This window comes from Balaenoptera ricei, chromosome 20, assembly GCF_028023285.1.
Source record: "Balaenoptera ricei isolate mBalRic1 chromosome 20, mBalRic1.hap2, whole genome shotgun sequence".
Classification (NCBI taxonomy): domain Eukaryota; kingdom Metazoa; phylum Chordata; class Mammalia; order Artiodactyla; family Balaenopteridae; genus Balaenoptera; species Balaenoptera ricei.
In genome coordinates, this window is record NC_082658.1 from 23,196,076 (window position 1) to 23,222,809 (window position 26,734).

Below are 26,734 nucleotides of genomic sequence, written 5' to 3' on the forward strand. Positions count from 1 at the left end.
TCAGCTTGCCTGGCCAATAGAAGCTGATAAACGCCCTCACTGAGACAATGGGACTTCTTTGTTTCAGCATCATACAGCCAAGGTGTCAAGCCTTACCTAAGGCACTCAACACTTTGAGCCTTGGTTCGCTGTATATCAAAGAGAAATATAGGGCCATCTTGAAAATGTCCACTGAGGGGCCAGGGCAGACCAGGGCAAATCCCTCTCATGATATTTCATCTGGAAATAAAAACTTGTCCTTCTCTGAATGCCCAGAGGGGACAAATAGCAGAAGTAGAATAACTCAACTTCCTTAATAAGATATTAGTTGAAAACCAATCTCATTCTGATGCTTCCTCTTTTAAGCCTTCAGCTTGCCTGGCTACTAGGCCACAATGGGCCAGCCTCTGCCTATCAAGAACAAGGGGTATGCAGGAAGGGGAACCAAGGGCAAGTGCCGGGCAGAGTGAGCTGGCCAGGCAAAACGGCCATCTGGCCAGGCGGACATGGAGATCCCCATGCGTTCTCAATCCCAGCTCCCTTTTCTGCCCTGCCTACCCTCCCCAAGCCCCTACCCTCAGCCTCTGTTCCAGCCACACTGCTCCTTTCACTTCCCTGAGCAGGGCAGCAATGGGTGAGCCTGATTCTCTTCCTCTGCTCATCCTGTTCCCTGTAAAGAGTGTCTTCTTCCTTTATTACTATCTGTCCAGATCTCACCTATCCTTTATAACCTATCTCCTCAATGAAACCTTTTCCGGTAGGCTCCTGCATTCACTCAACAGGTATTAAATGACAGTCTCCTAAGTGCCAGGGACTGTCATAGTCACTACCATTCATTAAACATCTTCTGTGTGTTGGGCATGTGCTAGGGGCTTTATCCATGTTATTGATGAACCTCACAGCAACACTGCAAGGTTGGTAATATTTTTACAGATGAAGAAACTAAGGTTCTGAGAGGTAAACTGCCTGCAGAAACTAATAAGGCCCAATTTATACAACTAGAGCATCTAACATGGGGTTAGGGCTAAAGGCAGGACACTCCTGGCCCTTTCCCCTGGGACCCAAGGATCCTTAGTTCCTTTCTAGGATAAAAGCTTGTTGGCAAAGTTACCTGGAACTTCAGGAACTGAGCAATATTACTACCCATGTGCATATTACTACCCCTATTTTACCCGCAGAATCTGCCCACTGTTGGTAATAATTTCTTAGCCTGTGTAGGCAGGAAGGACAAGAACTAAAAATGAGGGGTCTCATCAGTAAGGGCTGGATCAGCAATAAATTGGTCAGACTTCTAGTGGAGTTACTCCGGTACATGTTCCTGGGATGTTACCATTTTTCACTTGATTAGTTTTAACAGGTCATTTCATTTTCTTAATACAATTAAAAAAAATCCACACAATACACAAACACAGCGACAAGAGCTCCAGGAAAGATGGTACTATCTTCAGGGAAAGAAGCACTGAAGGTTGTGCTTTGGCAAGCAGAAAAGTAAACCAGAGAAGAAATGGGATGCAAGAAACAATGGTAGGCATAGGAATCGATACGATATGTTGGTCAATTTAATTAACAATTGAATGTAAAAAAATTAGTTTCACCCTGAGAAAACCATAATTCAAAAAGAGACATGTACAACAATGTTCACTGCAGCACTATTTACAATAGCCTAGACATGGAACCAACCTAAATGTCCATCGACAGATGAATGCATAAAGAAGATGTGGCACATATATACAATGGAATATTACTCAGCCATAAAAAGAAATGAAATTGAGTTATTTGTAGTGAGGTGGATGGACCTAGAGTCTGTCACACAGAGTGAAGTTAGTCAGAAAGAGAAAAACAAATACCGTATGCTAATGCATATATATGGAGTCTAAAAAAAAGGAAAATGGTACTGATGAACCTAGTTGCAGGGCAGGAATAAAGATGTAGACATAGAGAATGGATCTGAGGACAGAGGGTGGGAGGGGGAAGCTGGGGCGAAGTGAGAGTAGCATCAACATATATACACCGCCGAATGTAAATAGTTAGCTAGTGGGAAGCAGCAGCATAGCACAGGGAGATCAGTTTGGTGCTTTGCAATGACCTAGAGGGGTGGGATAGGGACGATGGGAGGGAGGCTCAAGAGGGAGGGGAAATGGGGACATATGTATGCATATGGCTGATCCACTTCGGTGTAAAACAGAAACTAACAGTATTGTGAAGCAATTATACTCCAATAAAGATCTATTAAAAAAAAGAATTTAATCTACATAAGCACATATGGTCTACATTTTAAAAAATTATTTTATAATATAAAAGAGAAACAGAAATAACTTGTTCATTTTACCACTAAAAACAAAAACTACATTTGATAGCCATGAACATTTCGCCAAATAGAAAATGTTCAAGAACAGATAGATGAAACAAACAAATCAATGGAAAGTATTTCTCAAACAGACCAAAATTATATGTGATTAAATGAGGAAACTTTTAGATTGAACAATATGCAATCATCATTTTTATAAGTCAAAAATAGTAAACAATCCAGTAGTTTTATATTTTTCTATCAAATATATAGGATGGTTTCTACATTATACAAGCCTTTGGGAAAATAGCAAAAATAAAGAAATTTAAAAATCTCAAAAAAAAAATTAGTTTAAAGCACTTTAAAACATTAAGTTTTCAAGTCAGACAATCAGGATTTTAAAAGATCCCTCTAGATACTAACTAAAAGAGACCAAACAAAATTATACAGAAAGATTGAGAACAAAGGATGCAAAGAGATATGCCAGGCCTATACTAACCAAAAACATTTAATATTAATATCAGACCAAACACTTAAGACAAAAAGATATAACAATCACTTATATGCACGCAATAAGGAGCCTCTAAATCCAGAGACTTGTGGCAGGTTGAGGCTTTCTGGATGAGTAAGCTCTTGCCTTCGGAGTGTCCTGTCACACTGCAGAGAACTGCAGGATCTTATAACACAGCATTCTTTGAACATGTATTGGTCTGCTGGGTATAGGGGCTTTGCTGAGCACTGGGTGTACACTGAGGAAGAAGATGCAGCAGCCCATTGAGGAGCTTACAGTCTACTGGGGAAAGAGACAAGTAGTCTCTTACCACACAGCGATGCAATGACAGGCACAGACACATAGCAGATGCAGTGGGAACACATGGAGGGACAGCTAGCCCAGCCTGGTGGGGATCAGGAAAGGTTTCTTAAAGCAGGTGACACCTGGGCTGAGTCTCAAGGGGTGAGTGAGAAGTTCCCAAGAAAAAAGGAGAGGGTATTCCAAGTAGAGGGGATGGCAAAAGTTAAGGAACAGGGGTAAGTCTATGTAGGAATCACAAACAGCTTGAAGTTGTTGGTGAGCAAAGCTTGTCGAGAGCTGCAGGAGATGAGGTTGCCTGTGGAGTTCAGGTACCAGATCATGGAACTGTGCTCGGTCCTGATACACCCCCAGGGGTGAAATTCTCAGAAGAGCGAGAGGCGTCTAATTCAGGGGCAGAGTTCCAGATGGAGGAACCTACAGCCTAAGGGCAGATGGTGGATGCTGGGCATTAAATGAAAATCCTGCCATTGGGACAGAACTCTCCACCACCTGCCCAGCCTGGGCTGATAAAATCACAAGTTACAGGCCTCTGGAAGGCTTGCTAATTTCCCCTTCGGCAGAGAGACCGAGTGGGCATTTGGACCTAGAAACAGACATCGGAGGAAGGAGCACTCTGAGTGAAACGCAGCTGGAGGAATCTCAACACCTGCCTCCTCGCCAGCTTGAGGCCTGCTTCCCAGGAGAGCAATTCCTGCGTAAGCATTTCCCATTAAAGAGGATATGAAATGTGAATGTAATACATTAATCATTAAAATCTTACAGGCCAGTTATGAAAAAGAAACCTGTCACGCCCACAAAACTCAATCTCACTGCCAATTCCATAGGTCAAACTGCCAGGTAGATGAAATGTATGGAATAAAATTTATGACCATCCCTAATTCCCACCACACATCAAGGTTAACCAGCCCTGTCTGTCATACAGAGTGAAGTAAGTCAGAAAGAGAAAAACAAATACCATATGCTAACACATATATGTGGAATCTAAAAAAAAGAAAATGGTTCTGATGAACCTAGGGGCAGGACAGGAATAAAGACGCAGATGTAGAGAATGGACTTGAGGACATGGGGAGGGGGAAGGGGAAGCTGGGATGAAGTGAGAGAGTGGCATGGACATATATACACTACCAAATGCAAAATATAGCTAGTGGGAAGCAGCCGCATAGCACAGGGAGATCAGCTCGATGCTCTGTGACCACCTAGAGGGGTGGGATAGGGAGGGTGGGAGGGAGACACAAGAGGGAGGAGATATGGGGATATATGTATATGTATAGCTGATTCACTTTGTTATACAGCAGAAACTAACACAACATTGTAAAGCAATTATACTCCAATAAAGATGTTAAAAAAAAAAAAAGGTTAACTAGCCCCACATGTGCAGGAACACCGCTGTCTACAGGCCCTTTCAAATGTTTAAGACACAAAGTCACCTCACTATTCTATTAGCACAGGCCTTACCCACTTCCAGCTTCTCCCTGACCCCTCCCATCTCACAATGAGGCCAAGCTAATCTTAAATCATTATGTCCTTAAGATAACCTCAAGCTCAAAGACATCTGTTGGCTGTGCACTGCTTATGGGCCTGGTCCCAACTCTGTGGTCCATAATCTGTCTTACCACTGTTTCCCTAAACACAGGGTTTGGCTCTGGCCAGTCTGATCTCTCCACACCCCGCTGGCTACTCAGATCTACAGGTCTCCGTGTGCGCTTTGTCCTTGTGTGGGCCGTGCTGCACATCCTGCTTGTCCTTCCCAGGCGAAGCTCAGGCCTTCCACCTCCAGGAAGTCCCCGCCGATAGCACCTGGTCTCCTTACTCTCCTCACCCTCACTCCCTTTACTCGTTAAATAAGATAATGTAGGTGAAAGAACTCTAAATGTGATAAATCATCATATACCAAGGGAAGATAGCCATTTCTTGTGCGCACAACTCCATAATTGCAATCTAGGAGGTATGGAGCAGATAGAAATATGGGAAAAGATGTACAAAGATGTTCAGTGTATTTTTATGATAGTAAAACACTGAAACAAAAATGTCTAATTACATGGGGAGGATAATTATTAAATAAGTCATGGTACATCCATTAAAAATGCTTACAAATAATATTTAACTATATGGAAAAATGCGTATGGGATACAATGTTAAAAGAAAAAGGATACAGAATTATATCTAAGGTATGATCCCACCTAGCATGTGTCTGTATATTTTATCAACATTTATAAAAATGCAGACACCTAGCACAGACATGCAGCAATGGTTCTCCCTTGGTGGTGGTAATATTCTTTATACTTTTCTAATTTTTCCACATTTTTTGCAGTGAGCAAGTACTACTTTCCCCAGTCTTCATTCTTCAACAGATGTTTCCAAGTGGTAAAAATAAAATACAGAAAGGATAAACAATGAGAAATATAAGTCCTTCCCACCGCTCCCCCATTCTTCTGAGGGGATCCCCATTACCAGTTTCTTACATATTCCTCCAGAGATGTTCTCTGCGGGTTATTACTTTTATGGTGAAAACAAGCTATAACTAAAATAAGGTCTCTTGGTATGGGATGAGAATTTAGGAGGTGTCTGGTCCACATCTGTGACCGGGGCTTCATAAATACGTGATGACTGCTTCCTCACCCCGCACACACACACCACACACACAGGAAACCTTGCCAGAAACTCGGGGGCTGTTCAGTGAGTTCTGGCAGCAGGGCCGCTAAAACAGAAGCTGGAGATGGGTAAGCTTGTCCCTCCTGGTTTTGGTTTTCATTTCACTCTCTTTCTAGTTTTCCCCGGGGGACTGTGAGTTTCATCCGTTGTGACTCAAGAAGCAGGAAGGTGCTCAGCGATCGCTGCGCCAGCCGTCCTCAACTCTGATGGCCAGTGCTTCCCTGCTTTTACTTTATAACCATCCAATGACAAGTGTATGCAGCGGTGAAGATGCTGGGTAAGACATGCTCGTGGGCACAAGTGGCCCCATAAAGAGTGGGAAACAGCAGAACTGGACCTGAGAGAAAACCACTGGCCCCTCCGTGGCTGCTGATGTCAAGGGGTAGGATCTGAGGGCTGGTCCCAACCCGGGGAACCTGAAAGAGGCAAGGGTTTCAGGCTAGTGTATCTGAAGCTGCTTCCTTGTATATCTGATGCTGCTTTTTAAAAAAAAAAAAAAGAAAAAAAAATCTTTATTTTGTTTTCAAATACAAATATAATACTTGTTCATTATAAAAAATTAAACAATACAAAAAGTGTATATATTAAAAAAAAGATCCCTGCACCATTCCCTTCTCCCTGCAATGTTAGAAACAGGTTTGGTGGGCTTCCCTAGTGGCGCAGTGGTTGAGAATCTGCCTGCCAATGCAGGGGACACGGGTTCGAGCCCTGGTCTGGGAAGATCCCACATGCCGCGGAGCAACTGGGCCCGTGAGCCACAACCACTGAGCCTGCGCGTCTGGAGCCTGTGCTCCGCAACAAGAGAGGCCGCGACAGTGAGAGGCCCGCGCACTGCGATGAAGAGTGGCCCCCGCTCGCCGCAACTAGAGAAAGCCCTCACGCAGAAACGAAGACCCAACACAACCAAAAAAATAATAATAATAAATAAATAAAATTAAAAAAAAAAAAAAAGAAACAGGTTTGGTGTAAACCCCTCTAGTTCCATTACTGTACATATACGAACATAGAGTTTGGGACTATTTTTAAAATAAACATAGGATTATACATACATAATATTCTACATGTTGCTTCTTTCACTTAACAATAAATTATGAATACTGTTCCATTTCAGTGTATGTAGATCTATCTCATTCTTTTTAATGGTTCCATAAGATTTTATGGTACAGATGTACTATCATTTTCCCACTTTTTCTTCTATGGGTGGATTTTCAAATTGTTTCCATTTTTTATTCTTGTAAGTAATATTGCAAAACAACACTTTTATTCACTTCTTTGTGCACTTTTCTTTTCTTTTTTTTTTTTTTCGGCCGTGCCGCGTGGCTTGCGGCTTGTGGGATCTTAGTTCCCTGACCAGGGATTGAACCCATGTGCTCGGCAGTGAAAGTGCAGAGTCCTAACCACTGGACCACCAGGGAATTCCCTCTCTGTGCACTCTTACAAGTAACTCTAGGTGGTAAATTGCTGGGATCAGAATTCCTGGGTAACCCTTTTCTTAGTGGGTTAGTGGCCCTTTCTTCTCTCCTGTTTCTATGTGTCAGGGAAGTAGGCAGCATCCATCAGTTAAGGACAGGTGGTTAACAAACACTACACTAGTTATTTGCTATAAAGACTATACTTGCCCTCAAGGTGCTTATAATCTAGTTGGTGCAAATGGGTGGATGGATAAATAGATGATCAAGGAATCTCAAAATGACCTTGGGATCAGAAGGGCCCTGGACGTCATTTATTCCAACATAGCACTCAATGATCCTGAGGGATGGCCATCCAGCTACTTAACAGGATGGTCTTGGCATCAAAAGATCTGAGTTTGAATCTTAGTCTTAACATTCTGGTGTGTAACCATGGGCAGATCTCTTAATCTGAGACTCAGGTATCTCATCTGTTAAATAAGGATCCTCAAACGTACATAACAGGATTTTACAGGACAATTAAATACAAGAAACAATGTTTAAATGCCCAACAGAATGCCTGGCACACAGGGGATGCTCTAGAAACATTAGCAGAACCTCCAGTGAGAGGGAAGCTGTTACAAGATGAGCAGTTCTTTCCGGGACTGGAATTGCCAGTTGTTTGACAGTCCTCGCCTGTGCAGAGCTGAAACCCACCAGCCAGCAGCCCTAGTGTTGGAAGGAAAGTCTGCAACAGGCACTGTCAAAGGAGGAGGGGAGCATCCCAAGAGCAGGGAGGCAGAAGCGGCCAGCAGGAAAAGGACCACCCATGACAGGGGTGTTCTTTGTTTGTTTGGGTTTTTTTTTGGCTTCACCTTGCATGCAGGATCTTAGTTACCTGAGCAGGGCTCGAACCCGTGTCCCCCGCAGTGGAAGCACAGAGCCCTAACCACTGGACCGCCAGGGAATTCCCGAGGGGGTTGTTCTTTGAAGAGCATTCTGCACACGCCATCCAGCCTCTCTCTCCTGGCAGTGCCTCAGCTCTGAATGGACTCAAGAATGACCCACCAGTGCACAATGGACAAGGACCCAGAACTCCTCGGCACCTAGAGCCGAAATCAGTTGTCCTGTGGAGATCTTTGGGTGTTTTCAACAACCTGCTGCTATATGTATACACAGAATTACATGCTGGTTGTCAATAATAATAAAAATAATAATAACAGCTATTATTGTTTGCTATGTATTAGGTACATTAGGCAATGTTTGCTATGTATTACTTCTTGAATCCTCACAATAACTCTAGTATCATTCCCCTTATATGGAGGAATAAATTGAGGCTCAGTAGGTCAAGTAATTTTCCCATGGTCACACTGCAAGGAAGTGGCAGAAGCAGGATTTGCACGTGGGACTCTTTTATGTCAAAGTCCATACTCTTAACCATGACACTGAATCCATTTTCAAATGATTCAAGCTTTAAAAATTGGGACCCCAATGCAGAAGCTGCCACAAGCCAAAGGTTTGTTAGTGAGAAACCCAGGGACTGACCCAGGAGGAAGCATCTCAATTAGGAAGCATAAATACAGCCAGCCTAAGTTTTGGAAAAAGCAACTTTAAAATGGCAATGGGGATCAAAGACTCCAAGCATGTGGCAGGCCTGTGTTCCTTAGCCCACCCATGCCCAGCACAGCTGGACCCATCCCAGGGACCAACAGTATGACAAAGTTCAAATTCACCATTCATTTTATAAAGCCTGGCTCCAGGCTTCTTGAGCCTATTTTACTGTTTTTTTTGTTTTTAATAGCAAAGCGTTGAGCATCAGTTACTAAATTCATAAATATGGTTATTACTTTGTCTCCAGGCCCTGATATAGGGCATTGTATAAACTTTAAAAGAAAAGTATTACAACGACATTTTCAATTCAACTTTCAAATCCTTTGCATGAGGAGAGCCAATAGCATATAGAAAAGATGCCACTGGGGCATCACTGATCCACAGAGGCAGTTACTCAGGAGAATGGGGGGCAGGGTAGTATTGAGAAAAACCTCAACCACTTCATTTTCTACAATACACAGCAAGGAATTTTTAATGTATGTTATATATAAAAATTTCATAGGGTCACTGAAATCTGTAGGTTGGGGTATTCTGTGTAACTGAATATTCTGATTAAGTGGGGGCTGCAGTGTGTACCACTCAATAACGATCAGTTTCCAAAGATTATAGTGCCACTAACTGCCCTCAACACTAAAGTCGTGCCAAACACAACCAGCTTTCTTTGATGAGTCAAAATGCACTTCTGGATCTTGCCAAGCCTTGAGGTCATCATTGCAAGCAAGGTCTGCTTGTGAAAAACTTCTCCTTATTTAACTTTTCGGATTGGATTCTGAGCAAGGAGCAGTTCCCTGGGCTATGGTCAATCCTGCTGCAACACAACCACTTCCCTCCTCTGTTGGTTGGTAACTCTGCTTTTCACAGGTGGGACTGGCTTCAAGCAGGGTCTACCTGTTTTCGGAGATGGAGAAAGACGGGCTCAGCCTCTTTGGAAGGGAAGAGGTGTCAAATTCATTGTAGTTATTGGTGACTGGTCCTGAAATTGAGGAACTAGTTTGAGGAACTTCAGAATAAACAAGAAACCCAAACAACTTGGCTTTCCACAGAAGGCTTCCAATGTATGGGGGTAAATGGAAGGAAGTACACAGTCCAGCTCTGCCCTTTGGCAGTGGCACCCTGATCATGGCCTCGTTTCAGATGCTGCCCTACACATCCTTTGACAGACTGGCCTGAGTGAGCAGCTTGAGGACATGTCCCTTTCAACACAGGGTCACATTCTTGTCCTCCCCCAGGAAGGAAGGAAAGGGTTTGGGACCTGTGGTATGACAGGGAATGTTCGCAGAGGATCTCTGGAAGGCAGACTCTTTATTTATATTTTTATTATTATTTTTAAAAAATTTTATTTTTGGCTGCGCTGGGTCTTCATTGCTGTGTGCAGGCTTTCTCTAGTCGTGGTGAGCAGGGGCTACTCTTCGTTGCGGTGGGAGGGCTTCTCATTGTGGTGGCTTCCCTTGTTGCGGAGCACGGGCTCTAGGCGTGCGGGCTTCAGTAGTTGTGGCACACGGGCTCAGCAGTTGTGGCTCGCGGGCTCTAGAGCGCGGGCTCAGTAGTTGTGGTGCATGGGCTTAACTGCTCCGCGGCATGTGGGATCTTCCTGGACTAGGGCTCGAACCCGTGTCTCCTGCATCGGCAGGAGGATTCTTAACCACTGTGCCATCAGGGAAGTCCCTCCATTTCTAATCTTAATTGGCAATAGCATCCTCATTTGAGGCTGGCAAAGCCCCCTTCCTCCCAAGCCTCCCACCTATCCCTAGTATTGACCAGGACTAATTCTGTTCTGATAAAAGGAAATGTCGCAGTCAGCAGAAGGTGGGTGGTGGATCTCAGATACAACAGCTCTTTGCACTTATGGAGGCCACCATCTAGATGTGACATCGAGCTTTGCCCACGAGAAAGAGCCTCTTCACTGAGAGGAGCTGGACGGATCCCGAGGGAATGACGCCCAACTACTCTGGGTCTTCTGGCTACCTGCACACCACAGGTAACACAACAGGAGAAAGATGCAGAGGAGCTTCATGGTGCCCAGTGGGTTTGTAGCCTCACAATCAATCATTCATAGCTACTGAAGACCCACTTTGGGTAAGATACTGCCTGGTGAGGTAGGACAGTGACCTACAGGTGTAGGCAACCTTTGAGACTTCCGGGTAACCCTGCCCAGAATTGTATTTTCTTATCAACCTTCACCTCCTTTTGGTTACACGAACCTCATGGTACAAGAGAGTGTCAAATAAATAGCTTTCTGTTTACTTTTTCTTAGACTCAGAGCAGCTGCCGCTTTGGCTCCACCCTCCCCAGGTCTGGCAAAGCTTGAAGAAAGGCCGGGAGTGATGGGATTGGGTGTGGATATGAAGGAGGAGCTAGTTAAAAAAATACAATTCCTACTCCAGGAGTAGTTCTTTTGTTCAAGGAGCAGCACAGCACAGTGCAGAGAGCCTGGACCTTAGTTCAGATTCTGCAATTAACTAGCCATGTAACCTTGGGCAACTCAGCTTCTTGGGGTCACCATTTTCTCGTTTGTAAAACAGAGCACGCAAACGGTTATGATCACTTCCAGGCTATAACTCAAATAGCTCTTTCTTGACAGAGTGGTTCAGGCCTAAGGTCACTTAGCCATGCCCACCCAAAGTGACTGCTGGCTAGTCCAGATGGATGAGGTGTGGGTAGGGGGGGCTGGAGGGGAGCCTGCAACAGATAAAGGAAACAAGGTAATACTAGCTCTTCCCCTGTGGCTTCAATAAAGTCAAGCCCACCTGGTGGTGTGATCTGGACATTGCTTAGAGAGGTCCTTGACCCTCAGCAGTCAAGTTCAACACCAACTGCACTGGTCTAGAACACAGAGTCTGAACAAACTTTTTGCCTTGAAGGACACCTGGTCACGGCTTTAGTGGTAAGAAGGTCAGAAGGCACAGCATCCAGAAACCGGGTGGAAGAGATGGCTCAGGAGTTCCCTCTGCCGCTTCTTTCTTTTCTTTTTAAATAAATTAATTTATTTTATTTTTGGCTGTGTTGGGTCTTCATTGCTGCGCGTGGGCTTTTCTCTAGTTGCGGCGAGTGGGGGCTACTCTTCGTTGGGGTGCGTGGGTTTCTCATTGCGGTGGCTTCTCTTGTTGCGGAGCACGGGCTCTAGGCGCACGGGCTTCAGTAGTTGGGGCACGTGGGCTCAGTAGTTGTAGTTCGCAGACTCTAGAGCACAGGCTCAGTAGTTGTGGCACACGGGCTTAGTTGCTCCGTGGCATGTGGGATCTTCCCAGACCAGGGCTCGAACCCGTGTTCCCTGAGTTGGCAGGCAGATTCTTAACCGCTGAGCCACCAGGGAAGCCCTGCTGCTTCTTTCTGAGTCCAAACACTGGTTCCAGAAGTGTGGCAGGCTCAGAATTCCAGTTTCCTGAAAGCCAGGGTTGAATCTAGCCTTCCTAATCACTGGAGCTCTTCAGAGCCTCCAACTCAGGTGGCGAAAAGGAAGGCAGGTAGAAAAGGGTTCCCCAAAAGGCCTTTCACACCAAAGTATGGTATGTATCTCTCTGCTTTTTGCCAAGGGGTTTCCCAGCTCCCTAGAGCCAAAGCTCCCCTCCTGCTTCTTTGTTGACTCTCACTGGAAGTGGGCCATTTTCCACTCTCAAGGTGGCTGGACTCAAGAGTGCAGTGACACTGCTGATCTGGGCTCTGTGCCGGGTCCACATGAACCCCCTGCCGGGGGATCCATCTCTCTGTCAGTCCGCAAGCCCCGGGAGCCTTCGGTTTGCTTCCTTACCCCTGCCTCCAAAGTCCTTGGACCGAAATGAACATGACCTTTGGCAAAGGGCTTCTCAACAAGGTCTGTTCAAGACTTCCTCTGCGACTGAGCTGGGGAATAAATCGCCTGTCACCTACACCCCTGCAAGGGTGACTCACCTTCCAGAGAAAGTGCTCTGCTCACCTAAGCAAAGCTGCCTGGAAAATGACTAAGGCGCCTATCAAATGCACCCTGTGGGGCCGACCAGTTACCAAGCCGGGCCCAGACACACTCTGCCTCTCACCTGCAGCCTGAAGTGAAGTGTGGAGCTGCCACTCCAGATCTGCTGGTTTCATTTTCATCTGAACCGAGCTCCACACGAGGCTTGACATCCGGTGATCTATTTTTTCTAAAAACTAGGTTCACTTTAGAAATGACTCTTTGGCCACGAAGGAAGCTTCCCCAAGAGAAAACAAAATGTTATTTAAAGGCAACGTCAGCCTGGTGGGAGCCTGTATTTTTGTTTTGTATTAAGAAGGGGAAAAAAAAGAATTTAAAATATAATGTGAAACTGGTTTTTTTCTTGGGTGATTTAAAGGGAAATCTGCAAGTCCCTGACTGCGGATCCAGGGCCCCCAGACTGGCAATAAGGCGACAAAGCGTAGTGAGCTGAGGCTGCCACATGGTGGTGGGAACCTTGCCCCACAGAACCCAGGTTTCCCTCCTGGTCTCCCAAACAGAGAAGAATGAGTCCTTGCTGACTTATATTCTACACAGTGTTTTCCTTTTTTTCCCCTCCAGAGTTAAGGCTGGGACCCACTTTGCTGCACGGGGGACACAGGACGGCCCTAGAAAGGCTCAGCTCTGCCTCTTGCCAGAGTCCTGGGAGGGCCGAGGGTGGCCAAGGGTTAGGCTCGCCAACTCTGACCAGGCAGAGCTGGAGCTTTTTTAGACTCGTTTGGAGGGTGGTAAGGGCAGTATTTAGTGTAAGACAGGGAAAACCTGACAGCTAAACCCTCTAGACAGAAGAAATGTCCCCCGGGAGGTCCTGCTGAGAAAATGACTGCCCTTATCAGGCAGTGTGACCCTTCCTGACGTCATCTTACAGAAAACAGGTCTAGTCAAAGTGGTAATCGGCAACTACTAGTACTGCGATTACTACTACAACCACCATCAGCAGTTATAGCCATTGTGTCCTATGGCTTATTCTGTGCCAGGCACCGAGCTCAGCACTTTACGTACATTCTCTCCTTTTCTACTCAAAACAACACCATGAAGTATTTACAGACGAGGCACCCAATGCTTAGAGAAGTGAAGTGATTTGCCTGAGGTCACACAGGCAGACAGTGGCAGACCTGGACCTGACCCGACAGCCTAAACCCCCAAGTTGGATACGAAGATGCCGTGGACTTGCTCTACCGCTCCAGGCAAATCACTTGACCACTCTGCTTTAATTTCTGCATCTGTAAAACGGGGATAAGCAGACTCGCCCAGAGGATGCTCTATTCATCTTTTAGACTTTTGTTAATAATTATTATGGATAATCAATATCAACTAATAATTAATTGCTAACACTTATTAATTAATACTTGTTAACATAAATAGATAAATAAAGCAGCTACCCTGGTTTAGTTATATTCAAAACTGACCTGTTTTGGAAAAAAAAAAAAAAGAAAACAACTTACCCTTTCATGAGTAAGTTAGTAGAAGAGGCAGTGAACTAGATATCAAGAAACGTGGGTTTAGCTTCTAGGCATGACACTGATTTCCTGAGTAATCTCATCCCCTTTATTTCTCCTTACTAGGCCTCACATTCCTGATCTTTGTCCCTGCCTTTCTTTACGGGAGTATTGTGAGAAAATACAGAAAATAGCCACTAAGTACCATTACTCTGGATGCCATATAATTTCAAGGGATTTATATCAGGAGGATAAGAGATTAAAGGGTATAAAATAGCAAGGGCAAGGGGATCTTTTTTTTTTTTTTAATTGAAGTATAGTTGATTTACAATGTGTTAATTTCTGGTGTATAGAAAAGTGATTCAGTTATACATATATATATATTCTTTTTCATATTCTTTTCCATTATGGTTTATCACAGGATATTGAATATAGTTCCCTGTGCTATACAGTAGGACCTTGTTGTTTATCCATTCTATATGTAATAGCTTGCATCTTCTCATCCCAGACTCCCAATCCAACCCCGCCCCCCCCACCTTGGCAACCACAGGAAGGGGATCTTTTAAACTATTGATAGAGTACAAAGAAGGGTGCACAGGCTGCTGAGAAAAAGTGACTTTTCTCTGCATTGTCACTCAGGCAGTAAGACAAGGCCAGAACTGAAGACCCCAAATCCAACATACTTCAGTGTCTCGCTCAGCTCAACTGAAATGTTCTACCACACAATCTGCCCTATGTTTGGCCTTCCACTTCTCATCTACTGCTTTCAACATTTCAGTCAGCATCGCCAAGCAAATGCAAAGCCTTCACACGTGCATCACTCTAAACGCTCACCTACCCCTTGAAGGTGCTCAACCCCCATTCCTTCTCCTGCTGAAGGATCTCAGGCGTGCAGCGGCCAGAGAGGCTGGCTTATCCTTAAAGCTCCCTAAATCCACTGACAGGGAACTGTCCCCCTTCCCGCCAATTTCACGTTGGTGCCATCAAAAGTGCCCATAAGGCTCAGATGTTTCCAGTTTAACTGAAATACTAAAATGGGGCAAACAGGAAGCATCAGACACAACTGCGGTAGTGACTTATTAATCATGAAAGCAGAATTTTAGTTGCATTTTAACCTTTTGCCAGGAAAAAAAAAACACCTCTGAGATGATGGAAGCCATTGGTACAAAAGATGCTGTCTATGTGTGTATCAAGCTGACTTACACTTTTGATTTAGGACTGAATTTGGTTTTAAGATTGCTTTCTTTTTTTTTTAAAGATTTATTGATTGATTGATTGATTGATTGCTATGTTGGGTCTTCGTTTCTGTGCTAGGGCTTTCTCTAGTTGCGGCAAGCGGGGGCCACTCTTCATCGCGGTGCATGGGCCTCTCACTATCGTGGCCTCTCTTGTTGCGGAGCATAGGCTCCAGACGCGCAGGCTCAGTAGCTGTGGCTCACGGGCCCAGTTGCTCCGTGGCATGTGGGATCCTCCCAGACCAGGGCTTGAACCCGTGTCCCCTGAATTAGCAGGCAGATTCTCAACCACTGCGCCACCAGGGAAGCCCTTAAGATTTCTTAATTACTCTCCCAGAAAAAACATGTGTCAGGTCAACCAACATTAATCTCTCAGCTCTTCATCAAGGCAGGCAGGCCTGTTAGGAAAGCTCATGTGCTGTCCATCGAGACAGGAAAAAAAATAGGAAATTAAAAGTGACTTTGCAGGCCAAAGTGATAGGACACTCTTAAGAGGGTGCCAACAATGAGGAAAACAACCCTGGATCGGGCTTTACCTCTTTTGCATATCTACAGATCTCTCACCAGACCCTGGTCAGGATGAACGGTTACCCCGCACCAAACAAAATCACAACAGCTGCCTGGAGTTGGACAACCAATCAGGGCAGGCCTGCTTCTCAACATTAAGTGATATACAAACACTCCAAGCAGATCACAATGGAGTCAGTGTTCAACAGGAGAACCAAAATGAGGAACCAAACCTCCGTCTGTTGAGGCGAAATGGCCAACCAGACATTTTTGTTTAATAGATGAAGGCTCATTTGGCAGGGTCTCTGTGGTGCCGCTCCCGCAAACTCTAACTGACAATACCAGGGGCGAAAAACCCCCTTCAGAACTAACTACTCCTTAGACTCTGAAAACAGTCAGAAGGTGACCTAAAGCTTGGCGGCTTACTGCTGTCTGATTTCACAAAAGTGCTGGAACATATACCTGGGTATATATTTCTAAAATTGAAGTCAGAGACTAGTACTTTTACTTTGAGGCCTTCTGAGAAGTTCACCACACCCTTCAAAATAAACGAGGATGTCCTCAAGGTGTCTGAAAATCTCAGATGTCTGGCATTGCTGCACCAAAGGAACTGTCTTTGACATCACTTAAAAAACACCAAGAGTAAATCCAAACACTTTGTAACACAAGCACCTGTTCTCTCATGTTAAAAGCATAAATACCCCAGCAAACACTTCTCCCTCTGTCCTGCATCTTAAGTCCCATAAATGTGGTCCTGGTCCAGGGGAAGGAGCCTGGGAAAGACTCCAGTGGCCCAGGTTCAAGTCTTCACCCTGAGTCCTAGCTATGAGGCATTAGGCAAGATCTATTTACATCCCCGCCCCCGACAAACACACACCTGCCTCAGGTGCCTCACCTCTAAAGCAGGACAATACTAACTATCTTATCACATGGACATCTGAAGGGAAAAGGAGGTTACAAGTATGAAGATACTAAGTAAAAAACACATCACTAATGTTAAGATACTATCTCCCTCTACTCTTTCAGAAAGACCATGTTTCTAGTCAAGGGGTTTTCAACATTTTTCCTGGAATAAACTTCAGACTTCTATTCTGTATTAGGCCCCATCTCTCATCATTTAACTTCATTTGCTTTTCAAGTTCTTAATCAAGGGACAGGTACTCACTGTCCCCCAGTTAAAAAATAATAATTTTACCATTTACACCACTGATTTCTGTCTCTTTTCTCCATTCATCCCCTAGTCCACCCTTAGGACCGAGAGCAATATTTTAACTTCAATTAGGAAAAAACGGCTTTTTCTGAAGTTATCCAGCACCGAGGAGGTTCCCGGGCAGGTGGGACTCTCTGTACTTCACAAGTGGCCTCCTTCTGCCTGGTGCCGGTGGCTGCAGGCTGCCAGGGCCACGATGGGCTTCCAAGATGGGATATTTTATCTGAGCTGACAGATAAAGTCCTGAGTGGAATGGACAGAAGAATTACAGAGGGGTCAGGGAGAGAAAGAGGATGCTGCGAGTAGCCTGCACTGCCCCGCTGGGTGCCAAGGGCAGGTTCTGCCTCTTCTCCCAGGCTCGGGGTGTGACCCCAGAACTTCCCAGGAAAGGCCTGAGAGTTTCACTGCCCGGACAGGTGGGAGGGCTCACGGACCCGGCGCACCTGGGCGTTAGGCACCTTCTGCCCGGTGCCGAGGTGAGCCCTCATCCTGGGGGGCATCCAGGGAACAGAGCAGGAGGGGCAGGCCTGGCGGTGGGGCAGCTTGGCGCAGAGAAACAAGGATGTTGGAGAAGGGGAAGCAAGGCGTCCCTGCGCGCGCTTCGGGCGAGCGTGTGGCCTGTGGGTGTGCTGGTTGAGCACGGCGTGAGACCGTGGCCCTGGCAGCGTGAGTGAGAGAGCGCCGGCGGCCGGCCGCCAGGGCCGAGGGCCCGCGCGCGAGTGGGTCCCCCGGCCGCGCCGCCGACCCCCACCATTCCGTGGCGGCGGGCCAGGCCGCAGCCCGGCCCCGGGTTGAGGAGCGACCCATCCCCTCTGCCCCTCGCCCCGGGACTCGCTCCAGTCACCTACCGGCCGAGCGCCGATCTCCCCACCAGCGAGTGTCGCGCTCCCTTCGTCCACGATCTCCTGCCGCCGGTCGCCGACCGCTGCTCTCAGGGCCCACGGTCGCCCCGCCCCGCCTCGGGCCCCGCCCCCTCACCGCCTTCCCGGCCGCCCCCGGGGCCACGCCTCCGCCGGCGGCAGCAAATTTGCCTCGCTTCGCGCCTCCTTGCTTTGGCCTCACCTAGACCCTTGGCCCCGCCCACTCCTCCAGTCTAACCAATGAGACAGCGCGTCCCAGCCAGTTCTGGCCTACCGCCCCAAGCAACGATTGGTTAACGAGGCCTCGTTTCCAGGAATGGGCACTATTTCCGGACAGTGTTTATAGAGAAGAGATTGCTGGGCAGACTGATCCACAGAAGGCGGAGGCGGTAGGGGTGTTGGTGTAACCACACATGCGCGCTCGGCTTCTGGCAATCTTTCGGGTTGCTTTCTTCTGGAGGTTACGGGAAGAAAGGGTGAGCGTGCGCATGCGTGGGCCCTCCCCAGCCTAGGACCTGGTTACCTAGGAGACGGCGAGGCGTGCTCTCGCTCCAGGCTTTGGGTGTGTTTCCTCTTTGCTCCAGGCCGTGGCGGCTGAGGCAGGTGTGTTGGTTGTGGAGGGAGCGGGGCGGGGCAGGGGTGTGTATTTAGAAACACTTAATTGAGCACTTGCTGTGAGCCTAGTGCTGTAGAGTCTCTGAGGATAGGGTAGGTTCTAGTGCCTGCCCTCGAGAAGGTTGGGGGGCTAAAGGCCTACGCAGGTCAGACCTGTGTTTTGAAACCCAGGTCTGGTGAGAGCGTGTGGCTGGCGTGGTGCAATCCCTTTCCACAGCCAGAGAAGCAACGTGGTGTGAGCGCTGCGTGAAGCAGCTCCTCGCTGGGTTTACAGGTTATGGAGCCAGAAAGAAGACTAGAGCTTTACTTATTTAAAAAAAGGACTCGGAGTCTGGATATGCACCAAGGTGTCAACAATGCTTCTCTCTGAATGGGGGGTGGGGGTGGGCGTTGGGGAAGGGGTAGGGGAGGTGCTTAAGGGAGGTATGGATATTTTTTCTTTTCTAACTTTTGCTTTTCCATATTTTCCAGTGTTTCCACAGTGAGCTTGTATTTTATTTATAATAAAGAAAATATTTCCACGCTTAAAAAAAGTTTGCAAAATAAAAGATATGCCCCTACGTGGGCACCCCACCCCAATAAGTGGTCTACAACAGGCAGGTGTGGTAAGTGGCTCTAGTGGTACGGGTAAGCAGGCCCCATTCAAGGCTGTCTGGGACAGTAAGGATCACCCTATCTCTGGAAGTGTTGGAGCAAAGACCTGCTCAGGACCACTTTGCAGACAGTGGTTCATAGCTTGAAGTCTGTTTCTGGAGATCTGCATCCAACAGACATCTTGGTTGTCAGGGGATACGGAAGACCATTTAGGCAGAAAACTGAACCATCTAGAGGCCTCACCCACTCACTCAGGCCATAGATAAGTTTTGTTTGGCTGGCCCAATGTTTTTTTTTAATTGAATTTGAATGCCTTCGAGCAGAGCCTGCAGTTCCTCACAGCCCCAGCCCCTGTTGTCTTACACCCAACCACTTAACCTATGTCATTTGCCTGGCCACTAAAGCGTTTGTGGTCATGGTCCAGAGATAGCCCATACTTTGGAGCTGGACAGTCTCTGTTGCATAAACTCGCTCTGCTACTGACTGGCGTGGGAGATGATGGGTAAGAAAGAAGCTGGGGGCCCTTAAAGCTGCTTCCAACCACAGGGTTTTCATTTCAGTGACTCAGGGAGAGGTGGAGCTTGGCCAGATGGTGGGTTACAGGTCAGTATCAGCAAGCCTGGATGCAGGGCTTGCCTCTTCCACCACCTGTTTGCCTCTGGGCACACCGCTTCTCAGGAAAGATGTGGGCACAGGGCCAGAGTCTGCAGACATTCCCTGGCCTGCCTTTGCCTTCTCCCTCTTTCACCATTCCTTCTTTATGACACCCAGTGCCCATGTACTTTACCCAGCTTCCCTCGACACGTCTCTCGGTCCTGCGATGACCCACCCACCCTATCAAGACTATCTGTCTTTAAATCTATCCACTAACACTAATGTGTATTACTGGGAGAGAGTGAACCTGTTGACCCATAGTTGCAACTCGCAAGAAGGAATTTCACATCAGGTTGCAGGAGAGGAACAAACCTCTACAGACTAATGAGGACAAGATTTGGGACTCCTGGTTTCAGCTACTTTCCCCAGGCCTTTCCAAGCCCAACTGTGTGTGATGTGAGGTAAGAAACAACATGACACCCACTGCAAGTGAGCACTGAGCACTTCTGAGCCTTGAAATGCTGGCATCTTCTGGAAGGAGAGCTTCAGGGTAAAATTACTTCCTTCCAGCCCAGCTAGTTAAGTCACGACAACCTGGGAAGGCTTCTAGCCCTGAGTCAGTCGTGCAGCCTCAGCTCTGCTTTAAGTAAAATAAATTGCTATTTATGGGATGACTCACACCTGGAGCAGTGAGCTGGGTTCTCAGCAGTCAAGGATTTCTGCATCCCACTCCCATGGTTCAAGTCCGGAAATGGAAGGGCAAGACTATGCTCTTCCAAGAAGAATAGCAGCTTCTGTTTTTTGAGAGCTTATAAAAAATAAACCAGATATTTCTAAGTGCTTTGTATGCATAATAACCTCGCTAAATATTCACTCCTGTCTAGGGTTTCCCAACCTGGCACCACTGACATTTTGGATTGGATAATTCTTTGTTGTGGGGAGGCTATCATATATATTATAAGATGTTTAAGAGCATTCCTGGCCTCTGCCCACTTGATGCCAGTAACACCGCCCTCCTACACCCAGTTGTGACAACAAAAAAAATGTCTTCAGACCTTGACAGATGTCCCAAAGGGAGCAAAACTGCCCCCAGTTGAGAAACTTTGCAGTCTAACCTCATAGAATAATAACTATTATTATCATCCCCACTTCACAGATGAGGAAACTGAGGCTCAGAGAAAAGTAACTTGCCCAAGGTCACTTCACTGTAATAGAAGATCTGGGATTTAAACCAGGTGTGACCCAGAGCCCCTGCTCTCCTGCGTGCAGGACTCTGCAAAGAGACTGTGGGCTTCAAGGAGCAAATTGCCCAATCACTTCTGTAGAAGAGTGATGAAGAGTGAGTGAATTCTGTGAATCAGTGAGAGAATGCCATTCTTGGATCATTTCTCCTTTTCTGTTTGCTTTGGAAGAAAGGCAATTATATTCTGGTTTTTATTGCCTTGGTCAGCACAGTTCACGGTGTCCAGTGATGTCTAGTGGGAAATTAGCTAGTGAATCATCTCTGTGTCTGTGGGTCTTAGGCCCCACTTTGCTGGGAGATCCTGAAGTTATGCTTGAGAAGAACTCGGATGTGAGGCTGAGATCAGAGAGGACTGGGGGGTGGGAATGGATGTTCCTGAAGGAGAAGCAGCTTTCTTTCTCCATCAGGGGCCTGGCCGAGGCTGCAGCTGTAGTGCTGTTGCTGCCCTCCCAGGCTTGGACCTGCCCCATTGCTGCCACCCAGTCCAGAGGTATCGGTGGGACTAGGGAAGCAGGAGAGGGAATGGGTGCAGGCAGTGGTGTGCTGGGGCTCTCTTCCTATCCTGCCGCCAGGAACTCATGTTGCTTGAAATCAGACATGATGGGAGTATTTACACCACAGAAATTAGCAAACAATATAAACCAGGGCTACCTACCAGCAAGCTGGTTGTTCAGCATTTACCAGCACACCATTGCATGCAGATTCTGGATCTTGATTGACTCTCACTAATTCTGCTTCACAAGGGGGGATAGAAGGGGGCATGGCGAGCCACAGAGCTGTGGGACAATAGGAGGAGCCCTGGTGACGTGGCTGAGGAGAGAGATGTTCATCTCCACAAAGGACAGAGCTGCCTGGGTGGGGGTCTCTGGAGCACTGGGCAAAAATGACCTTACCAAGAGGTCATCTCCTGGGCGTACCCGAGACCCCTCCTGACCTTGGAGCCTTCTTAGGCTTCTTAGGGAGCCCTGGGTTAAGGCTTGACTCAAATTCTTCTCACTTCCTGATGGGTTATCCCCTCCTAACTCACCTCCCTGCCTCCAGTCTCCTCTCAACATCATTCTCAACCCTTCTGGTGGATTTAATCCTCCTAAGAGACCACTTAGGTCATGTGTTCTAGCCCCAGTGTCTCCACATCTCTCGCCTTTCAATTCCTCACCTTTAGCTTTTTCTTCTCAACCTCCAAATGTTATCGAGTCTCCCCAGCCGAAAAACAGACCAGTAAAGAAAAAAAAACCCTTCCTCTGTCTTGGCTCTCCCCTACACTATTGCCCCAGCCTTCTTTCCCCTCTCAGCTCCCAAACTTCTTGGTACTCCTGGTGTCTGCTTCATCTCCCACTTGTGTGTAACCCCGGCAGTCTGTTTTTGGCCCACTATCCCTTCTCTCCATGGACACCCCACTAACCGCCTCCGAGTCAGATGACCTTGTCTTGGCTCTCATATGCAGCCAGCTACAGATGTGATGCTCCGGGCACCTACTGTGCCAGGCCCTGGGGAGGGAGTGCGGGACCTCCAGACCAGTCCCTGCCCTGCCCTTAGGGAACACCCTTCCCAAGGGTGGGCAGACCTTGAAAAGTGACTACAGATGAGGACCGAAATCATTCTAGTGTTGAGGATGTTGAGAGGATGGACAGAGTGTACTGTATCACGCAGGGCCCAACCAGGGAAACAGAACTCATTCCGAGTTTTTAAACATGGAATTTCATACAAGGAATTGGTTACACAGAGGTTGGAAGAGCTGAGAAGCCCAGGAGGAGATGGCAAGGTAACCAGGAATCCACTATTAGTCCTGGGTTGGGGGGAAAACAGTGTAATCAGTGGTGGAGGGCCAGGGTCACTTGGAAGAAGTTGGAACCACAGAGGAGATACAATCCACTTCCATAGATACCGCTCAGGACTGAGCCGGACGAAGATTCTCCTTTCCTTCCACGTTCCACCCTCTGGTCTCCTGCCAGAGCCTCTCATTGGTCCGGAGCCTGCAGGGGTCAGTCACCTGCAGTGCAGAACAGAGAAGGTGAGGACCAGACGGGAGGGCAACAGCCCAGGACCACTACCAGGATGGGATGGGAGAGGATGAGGGGGGACTGACTTAGTGGAGGGGGCTCAGAGAAGGCTTCCCTGAGGAACTAAGCTGAGACCTGCAAGGTGAAGGGGAATTGGAGGAGAAAATGTTCCCAGCAATCACTGACATTTTAAAAAGACTAATTTTTTAGAGCATGAGGTTCCCAGCAAAATTGAGTAGAAGGTGCAGAGATTTGCCATCTACCCCCTGCCCCCGCACACGCATAGCCTCCCCACTATCAGCATCACACACCAGAGTGGTACCTTTGTTAACAGTCGATGAACCTACATTGACACGTTGTAATCACCCGAAGTCCACAGTTTACATTAGGGTTCACTTTTGCTGTTGTACAGTCTATAATACAGTCTGTGGGTTTGGACAAGTGTATGATGACATGTATTCATTATTATAATATCATACAGAGTATGTTCACTGCCCTAAAAATCCTCTGTGCTCTGTATGTTCATTCCTCCCTCCTCCCACCCCACCACCCCAAACCCTGGCAGCCACTGATATTTTTACTATCTCCATAGTAATAAATAAATAAATTGTGATACATCCAACCAATGAAATACTATTCAGCGCTAAAACGGAATGAGCTATCCAACATGAAAAGACTTAAATGCATATTACTTAAAAGACTTATATGCGTATTACTAAGGGAAAGAAGACAATATGAAAAGATTCCATACTGTATGATTCCAACTATATGACATTCTGGAAAAGGCAAAAGTATGGAGACAGTAAAAAGGTCAGTGGTATTTTTTTGCCCATTCTCCTCCTGAGACTTCACGGATACTGTACTTTCTGTTTCTTTCTCCAGTTTTTTTTTTTTTTTTTTGGCCGTGCTGCGCGGCTTGTGGGATCTTAGTTCCCTGGCATTCCCTCTTTCTCCCATTCTTAAAGATTGAGGCACACCCCAAGTTTCAGTCCTAAGCCCCCCACTTCTCTGCACTTTCTCCTTTGGAGTTCTCATCCATTCCTAACTTCACTTAATCATTCGACAAACATTAATTGAGCACCTGGTGTGTGCCAGACACTTGAGTAGGCCCCTGGTGACAGTGAGAGATGAATGAATCATGAGGCCCCCGCCCTCAAAGAGGAGATGGACAAAGTTGCAATACAATGTGGACGACAGAAGGAAGTCCTGGGTGAGGTAAGAACACATAGAAGAGATCAAAGAAGGCTGCCTGGAGGAGGTGACCTTTGAGCCGATTGCTGCCAGGTATGCTAGCAGTGAGCCAGGTGAATGTGCTGGGAAGAACATTCAGGTGGAAGGAATAACATGTGCACAGGCATGGAGACAAGGGGCATGTCAAGGCACATTGTGGACTTGGGTGTGGAATGCAAGGTATGCGGGGAGAGAGAGAGCCTCAGGCTGGCCCCGAAGGCTTCGATCTGGATTGCAGAGGGCCTTATATACTTAGTAGGCTGGGCTGGGGAAAAGACAACATTTCTAGAACACAATTTCATTAAAAAAAATTTTTTTTCATCTTTATTGGAGTATAATTGCTTTACGATGGTGTGTTAGTTTCTGCTGTACAACAAAGTGAATCAGCTATATGTATACATATATCCCCATATCCCCTTCCTCTTGAGCCTCCCTCCCACCCTCCCTATCCCACCCCTCTAGGTGGTCACAAAGCACCGAGCTGATCTCCCTGTGCGATGCAGCAGCTTCCCACTAGCCATCCATTTTACATTTGGTAGTGTATATATGTTGATGCTACTCTCTCACTTCTTCCTAGCTTCCCTTTCCCGCCCCCCCCCCCCCCCCCGTGTCCTCAAGTCCGTAGAACACAATTTTAGAGACGTTTCTCTGTCTGCAGTGTGAAAGGGTTGGGGTGGTGGAGCAGGTTACAATCTAGCAGGCTAGTTGGGGGGCTTTGTAGTAAACCAGGTGAGAGACAATGGGGGCTGGACTCGGGCAGTGCAAGGGGATGCGGAGCCAGGACAGTCTAGCAAAATATGGAGAGATTCAGAATTGAGAAAAGAAGTCAGCTGGTAGGGCGTGGACCGAGGGTGGGAACGGCGAGTCTGGGCTGATACTGCTGAGGTCAGGACCCATTGGAGGAGACAGGTTCTGGGAAGAAGAGGAGTATCGGCTTTGGACATATTGTAGCTGAAGTACATCTGGCCCCATCAATTGTCCTTCTTGACTGTTCACTTCCAAATGAACACCTTCAGCTCTGACCTCGATCCTGAGCTCCAAACCGGAATTTCCAGGGGCCCGTAGAGCATTTCCACCTTCTAGCCAGTCGCCTGTCACCTCTACCTCTACGTAGTCCCCCAAACCTGTGCCTCGTCCGTCTCCTTCTGTTAGTGACGTCACCACCAACCCCAGGAGTGTCCTCTCCTTCTCTCACCGACTCACCCCGAGCCACACTGATTCTGCCTCCATAACGCCCTTTGAGTCTGTGGCCTCCCTTTGGCTCCTCTTTCTGCCAGTGCCCCTGTGATGTCCCACCGTTTCCTCTTGCTTCCTGTCATTTCCATTCCGATCCTTCCTACTGTCTGTCTGACACTCCCTTGCTCAAAACTTTCAGTGCTTGCCCATTGCCTACTGATAAAGTACACGCTTGTTCTCTGGCTCTCAAGGTCCTCACAGTCCAGCCCCCACTTACCTTTTTGGCTCGTAATTTTCACAACTTCCTGGCAGACACCCTTACCATCGCCCCAAACCATGCCACGTCTTGTGCGTCCAGACCACAGGCTTTCCTGCAGACTGCAATGCAACTTCTCCTGCCTCTGCCTGTCAAATCACACCCATCCCTCAAGGCCCCGGTGAAATGCTTCCTCTCCACGCACCATATTTCCCAGGTAATTGTCTGCCTCATCTCTCTTAACAGACAGCACCTTAAGGGCAGCTTTTAATCACCGTATGAGGAGTTGGTATTCACTAAATGTGTGTTGAACTGAACTGGCTCAAAAAACATTCCTCAGATCAAGAACCTGTTGTGGCTCCTCATTGTCCAACGCTTCAAACCTGTTCCTAGTGGCTTCCCAGGCTCCAGCTTAGGTATCTAATCTTATTCCCCCACTGTTCCCCCAAATATGGCCCTTGTTCAATTTCAACTCTATGCTAGAAGTGTGAAAGATAGAAAAATGAATAAAATACACCTTCCCTGCCTTCCCTTCCCGTATCTACCAGGGTGGATAAACTATGCCTACTGATAACTACTATCAGTTTAAAATAATATCTTTCACTCACGAGTTCTCCTGCCTTTCCTTCTTTAAGATTGAAATTCTAATTTTGTTCATAATGGTGACCTGCTCCTTTTTAAATGCTTCCTGGACTCCCTTGAAGCTAGGATGGCCATGTGACAAAATTCTGGCCAGTGAGATGTACATGGAAGTCTCTGGGTGGGGCTTCTGGGAAAACTTGCTAAAGAGGACCAACCCAGCTGGCACATACCCTTTGTCTTTTGTCCTTTGTCTTATTATCCTTCTTTAGTCTAGAATGTAGACCCACTGCCAGGAGGTATAGCAGCCAGTGTTTGAGCATAAGCATGAAAACTTCATCCTCTGATGGCAGAGCAGAAAGCTAGATGGGCTTTGAGTCCCTGACGGTTCCTTCAGTAGTTGTGGCACGTGGACTCAGTAGTTGCGGCTCGAGGGCTCTAGAGCGCAGGCTCAGTAGTTGTGGCTTGCGGGCTTAGTTGCTCCTTGGCATGTGGGATTTTCCTGGACCAGGGCTC

The 26,734-nt window shown here is 47.0% G+C and overlaps 1 protein-coding gene across 1 annotated transcript in view; it reads right to left on the reverse strand.

The window, feature by feature from the left end:
• The window catches only part of MAP3K14 (mitogen-activated protein kinase kinase kinase 14), a 42,279-nt gene extending 24,265 nt beyond the window's left edge, over positions 1 to 18,014 (reverse strand). The window contains exon 1 of the mRNA XM_059907869.1: positions 17,920 to 18,014. The gene's annotated coding sequence lies outside the window, so the exon portion shown is untranslated. The remainder of the gene's footprint in view (positions 1 to 17,919) is intronic.
• Positions 18,015 to 26,734: the final 8,720 nt, after the last annotated feature.